At 52.8% G+C, this 6642-nt stretch overlaps 1 protein-coding gene across 1 annotated transcript in view; it reads right to left on the reverse strand.

The window, feature by feature from the left end:
* Positions 1-6199, reverse strand: part of Cuedc1 (CUE domain containing 1) — a 92396-nt gene extending 86197 nt beyond the window's left edge. Inside the window, exon 1 of the mRNA XM_038327433.1 lies at positions 6130-6199. The gene's annotated coding sequence lies outside the window, so the exon portion shown is untranslated. The remainder of the gene's footprint in view (positions 1-6129) is intronic.
* Positions 6200-6642: the final 443 nt, after the last annotated feature.

The raw sequence follows: 6642 nt of genomic DNA on the forward strand, positions 1-6642 counted from the left end.
GAGGGCAGAGAAGAGGCAGAGGAAAAAGGATTACCATGAGTCTGAGGCCCAGCCTAGACTACAGAATGAGTTCCGGGCCAACTTGATCTACAAACTGAGACTATGTATCAGGGGGAAAAAAATGAAATTTAGCATGGTAGGTCATGTCTATATTCCCAGCACATGGGAGACTGAGGTAGGAAGACTGTTAAGACTTCAAGGCCTGTCTAGGCCAATGTAGCAAGTTTCAGGTCAGCTTGGGCTAGAACGGGACAGTCCCCAAAATAACAACAATATACAAAACTCAAAGACAAAAGCAAGCCCATTGCATCCAGTAGGCAACCCCACTGCAGGGTTCCTGCCTCACCCTGGCAAAGATGTCACAAGATCCCCAAACCCTAACCCTTTTCACATGCCCACGGGCCAGTCACAGGGCTGTGCTAACCCCACAGAATAGGAACACACTGTCAGCTGCGGCCAGATCAAGTGCCTGGAAGACAGATGTCACCTTTAGCCTCACTCCACTCAAGTCCCCTCCCCTAAGAAGGCCTGTCAGCTCAAGCACGTCTTCCGACTGGCAATTACCCCTTCTTCAGGGTTTCATATTCTCGTTCCACAGGGCAAGGGCTTCAACATATTCTACCCCTGAGCTACACCCCTGATCCCAGTGTTTCATCTTGTCACAGCCCCTGCCAGGGTGACCGGAATGCTAGACTAACATGATCATCTTATTATTAGATACTAGACTACGGGCCTCTTGAGGGCAGGGCCAGGCCTTGGTGAGGCCTCAGCAGACTGTCTGGCTAGCAGTTCTTTTTTTTTTTTTTTTTTTTTTGGTTTTTCGCGACAGGGTTTCCCTGTAGTTTCTAGAGCCTGTCCTGGAACTAGCTCTTGTAGACCAGGCTGGCCTCGAACTCAGAGATCCGCCTGCCTCTGCCTCCCAAGTGCTGGGATTAAAGGCGATGGCTAGCAGTTCTTAACAGACTACTGGACCCATTCCAGTGACACTGGCCACTGTATTAGCAGACCCTGAGCACAGCCCCTATACCTCCACCTCGACCAACTAAACAGGGAGCTACTGAGGATGTCTCCAAGGGTGTGAGTCTGCAACCAGGCTCCCTCAGCCCACTTCTAGCTCTTCCGCTTTGAGATACATGATCTCGGACGTGTTGTTAAGCCTCTTGCTACCTCTTAGGTCTATTTCCTCATCTGAAAAATGAATGTCAGCTCGTAGGGTCTCATGAGGAAATAAGGACTCCTAACTACTAAGCCGTTTTTCCAGTCTGAGAATTAAGAATGCATACAATGGGGTGAAGGGGTAACTCAGTAGTTAAGAGCAATTGTTGCTCATGTAAAGGGCCTGACTTCCATTCCCTGCATCCATATGGTAGCTCACAACTACACATAACTACTCATGTGTTCCAGGGACATATATACATGTGGCTAAAACACTCATACATATAAAATAAATGACTCTTTTTTTTAAATCTTTTTTGTTTTAAAAAAAGAAAAGGACACATCCCATCAAGCAGAGGCAGGTAGATATCTGAGTTTGAGGCCAGCCTGGTCTACAAAGCAAGTTCCAGGCCAGCCAGGGCTAAACACTGAAACCCTGTCTCAAACAAACAAAAACAAAACACATCTGGGTTGACTTCTTGGTGGAGTGAGAGATTACGTTTTTACTCACGTGTGTGTGTGTGTGTGTGTGTGTGTGTGTGTGTGTAAAAGCAAGAGCTTTTATCCTCCATACCATATCTCTAGCCCCCGTGCCTCTTCCTTCACAGGAAGCCGTTCGGCGTTGCCTTCCACACCATTCCACTCTCCCCTGCCCACCCTGCCACACACCACTAGGTGCCTTGTCCCTCTGAACCAACACTAGCATTAAAAGACAAGCCATTCAGCCATCCCGCTGCCCACAGCCCACAGCCCACAGGGCAAACTCTGAGAGAACAGGTTAGAGTGGCTGATACTGAGTCCTTTCGCCCGTTCTCTATCACCCTGACATTTCAGCAACTCCATACCTCCACCGTTGTCCCTTCCCTGCAACGCCTCATCTGTCGCAGCCTCTACAGTTTTAACCAAAGATTCTTTCCTTAGTAACAAGTATCAGAACTGCGGAGCCCACATTCAGAAATAATAGCAACAGTTTCTATGAAAGGAACCTAGCGCATATATGAGACCTCCTTAGACGCCTTCTAAGAATGAGACACTGAAGCATTTACAAAGCTTTGAAGGAGATCCAGAGCCTCCTGGGGATGCCTAAGTAAGTGCTGGGGATCCATAAGCTCTGGTGCTAGGGGCGGAGCTCAGTGGTACAGCATCAGCAAAGTCCTGGATTCAAATTCCAGTACCACAAAACCAACCAACCACAAAGACGCTTTGGTGGAAGTGGGCATAAAAATGGCTTGACTGCTTCCTGAAGTTCAGGTTAAACACTGGTATCTGACCCAGTTGTGGGGGGGGGGGCGGCGGGGGCAGTGGTGGTGCACACCTTTAATCCCAGCACTAGGGAGGCAGAGGCAGGCGGATCTCTGTGAGTTTGAGGTCAGCCTGGTCTACAGAGAGAGTTCTAGGACAGGCTCCAAAGCAACACAGAGAAACCCTGTCTCGAAAAACCAAATAAATGAATAAATAAATAAATATCACTGGTATCCAACCAAGAACTTCCTAAAGACCTTTGACACAGTAGAAAAGCGGTGGTTATGTTTCTTAAAAAGGAGTTATGAAGCCCAGTGATAGTGGCGCACGCCTATAATCCCAGCACTCAGGAGGCAGAGGCAGGTGGATCTCTGTAAATTTGAGGCCAGCCTGGTCTACAAGAACTAGTTCCAGGACAGGCTCTAAAACTACAGTGAAACCCTGTCTCAAAAAACAACAAAAAGAAAGAAAGAAAAAAAGAAAAAAAGAGGGGAATTATGTTCCCAAGCAATTACTCCATCTACTGTTTATGAATGGTTTTATTTTATTTTTAATCTTTTTTTTTGAGACAGGGTCTAACCTAGCCCAGGCTGGGTTTTAAACGCTCTCTGTGTAGCCAACGATGACCTTGACCTTGAACTTCTGACCCCTTTGCCTCCTCCCCAGGCCTTGGATGACAGGCCTACACCATTGTGTTCAGTTTAGGGGCTGGGGATCGAATCTTGGGCTTTGTGCAAACTAGACAAGTGCTCGAGCCACCCACCAGCTGAGCTACCTCCCAGCTCATGGCTTCTTGTGAAGACAAGAACTTTAGCTGCTCTCTTAGGAAGGAATCTATTGCATTGTTCCGGCACATGAGAGGTATTTCTGGGAGGCAGGAAGCAGAGAGGATCAGACAGCAGAGCGGCCAGTGCAGCTAACATCTTGAGTTCACCAACGTCTGGAAGCCAGAACTTCAGCTAAAAAATAAACCCTGGTCATAAGGGCAGGTGAACCCTGCCACAAGAGCCTTGCATGCCACCAAGACGGCTTCCAACTCCCATATGAGAGACTGCTAGACCTTAGTCATTCTGGGTCTCCAGACCCAACGGTTATTTGTCACATGGGCAGGAGCCAGCAAGCCACAGGCACCACCTGCTCCAGCTCACCTGGCATGGTCAGAGGTGAGCCTCGTGCCCAAGGCTCTAGGAAATTCTCTGCTCTGTTGCTTAGTAACAGAGCAGAATGACTTTGGTGAACTCTGAAGGAAAAAACAGATTTAAGAGGTGCTGCATGCCAAACACTTTCCTCTCTGGGTTGCATGGAATGGGGCGGGGTGCAGGCTAGGTCTGTGGAGACAGAACTTCTTATCACACTAACAACAATCTGAAGACCCTTGCTGCTGGGGAAAAAATGCCATTGTCATATTTTATGAGGTGGGAGTTCCATTTCTAAGCAGTGTTACTGTATTTATTGTTTATGATCGGTTTTAAAGACAATGCTAGTGGCATCATTAAAAGGACATTCAATCGCTCTGGTCCATCAGAGGCGATGTGTGCCTATGAAAAACTTCTCAGTACTGAGGCAGGTAAGTCTGACATGGAAGACCCCTGGACTCACCCAGATCCCAAGTAGGTATAGATGAAAGGGCACCTGCACACCACCCAGCACCTTGGCGCCCAGGGAGTCATGGAGAAGAAAAGCAGGGCTGCCCTCTTTGGAGCAGCACAGGAGATGAGCCCCAGTGGCCTGTCTGGTCTCCACTTGCATTCTGAAGTCCATGATATGGAAGGCCCTACAGACACCCAGATTGTTTTCCTGGGCAAATGTGCTCCAAGACTTCCCCAGAAGAATCTTGCACACTGAACACTCTCCATAAGGCTCTTCAACCTCATGTCCCTAAAATGAACCTGTGTTCCCAAAAGACTTGCCTCCTACACCCACCCACACTTGTCTTTTGTCTTCCTCTGATTCAATTGCCCTGGTGCCCCAACACAGTGCCTAGGGTCTCCACACCTCACAGACAGCAAACTCTGTCATGGAAGAATGGCCACCTCAATTGCCCCTGTCCTCTAGCAAACTGGAGGGATCTGGGAGCTGGGCCAGAGCTTCCAGGTCTCCATGGCCACAAGTTCAAAGTGGCATGAGAAAGGACCTCATAAGAGTTCTGCTTTGGCCGTCCTGGGACTATTTACTAACTAGCCACAAAGAAGGAATCTGTTCCAAAATGCCTGGAACAGACCACAAACTCTAGCCTAGTTCCAAGGGGGTATATTAGCCCTCTGGCAGTGCATGAGGATGCGCCAGCACCTGGGTCTGTTTGGAAAGTGCAGTTTGGGTATAGCTTTCACCAGATCCCAAAGAGGCCCTTGGTCTAACTCACCGGCCTGGTTTTCCCCCTCTCTCACCCCCGCTGTTGTCTCACCAGCCCTGAGCTATGCCCCTGCCCAGTCTCTGTTTCCTTGTCCCCTTTTCTTTCCAGCAGCAGCAGAGAGCAGACGGGATTTCCAACCCAATAATCCTATTGGATGCAACAACCTCTAGCGGCACAAAGGTACCACCTTCCATTTAAAAGGAAGTCCCCACTTCACACGTGATCCAGCAGGGACCACACTTTCACAATGAAATGATATCCATAAGGAGAGTACTAGTATCCGTCACCTCCTTCGTCACCTCCTTTGAGCAGCCTGGCTAATTTCATCAGCCGATAAAGAAGAGGGTGAGGGGAAGGAAGCGCCCAGAACCCTTTCTCCTGGGCCAGGTGGCTCAGGGTGTTGCAAGATAAGAGAAAAAGCGTATATCCCGGGTTTCAGGCTGCCCGAGGAACAGGTGGAGATCAAGACACATGATCTTCTACCCCAACATCATCCCTAGGGTATCTCATCACTATACTGCAATTATCCCCTCAGCCTCCATTCTCACAATAAACAAACAAATAAGGGAAATCTAAAATCTCTCTCCCTTAAAACACCCTCCCCTGGAATTTCATAGCAGTATAAATTACTTGGAGCTAAAACTTTATTTTTAAGGGGAGAAGATAGACAAGCCCGTGCTGGGGTGCAAGGCAATTACTCAAGGAGAAAACCGAGGCGTAAAGGCAAGCCCCGGCCCCCTGGAGCTCAGAGCCCCAGGCACTTAGAGTCCAAGGGGCGGGGGAGCAGGGGCGGGGACAGTGCATTCTGAACTTTCCCCAGCCGGGTCGCGGAGAGATGCAGCTCCCAGGGGACCGGGTGGGACCTGAAAAGGCTGAGCCGACCGGTGACCACGGCGGGAGCAGGAAGCGAGCCTCCCCTCCCCCTAAAAGGAGTTCAGCTCCCAGCCCGGGCCCCCGCCTCGCCATCGCCATTCAGCCTGCGCCCCCAGCCGGGGCGAAGCTGGGAGGGTGTCCACACAAAGCGGGGAACCGGGGAACGGAGACCCGGGAGGAGCAGGCTCCCCAGGCCTTGCGTCCCTTCCCCGCGGCGCCGGCCGGTGACCACCCCTCCGATTGTGGCTCCGGTGCCGCACGCCCCCTGCGCCCAGGGCCCGAGGACGAGGCGGGCAGCTGGGGAGAGAGGGCCACCCGGATCTGCCGCGGAGGCGCGGGCTCCCGGGAAGCCGTGGCCACGGCGCGAGGACTCAAACTCGCTACGGCCGGGCCCTGGCGGCCGCGCCTCGGCGATGCTCCCGGGGAAGGTGGGGCCGCCGGGCCGGGGTGGAGCGCGGCGCCCACGAGCTCGCGGTAGGGGCGGCGAGAGCGAATCGGGGTCTTACCGAGCACCGCACTCGCGTCCGCTCCCGCGGGCCGCTGGGGCCGGGCGGCGGGGGAGGGGCGCGGTCCCTCGGTGGCGGCGGCGGCGGCTGCGGGCCCGGCTCGGTGGCGCGGCGGCGCGGCTGGGCGCCGGGAGGCGGAGAAAGCGAGACGAGGCCGGCTTCCTAGCGGCGGGCTGCGAGAAATGCAGCTGTCCCTGCACGGCTGCCGCCGAGGCCACAAGTGGGGCCGCGCGGGGAGGAGCGGGGCTGCGCGCGCCCGGGGCCCAGGCTGCGGCACCCCCAGACCCTCTCCCCAGACTGGGAAGCAGAAGTAGGGGTCAGGAGGCCAACGCGGTTGCGGGGGGGGTATGGCTAAAAGGCATCTGGGGAATATTAGGACAAGCTCCTGCGTGAATTCCCGCGCCATCTGCTCTGACCGCTCCGCTAGAGGACCGGGGAGACAGAATGGGGAGTCTCGGATCTTCCCTTTATGGCCGGGTGCGGCTATGCCAACTTGGGGAGCACCTTAAGGAG

Source organism: Arvicola amphibius, chromosome 4, assembly GCF_903992535.2.
Source record: "Arvicola amphibius chromosome 4, mArvAmp1.2, whole genome shotgun sequence".
In the NCBI taxonomy this organism is placed as follows: domain Eukaryota; kingdom Metazoa; phylum Chordata; class Mammalia; order Rodentia; family Cricetidae; genus Arvicola; species Arvicola amphibius.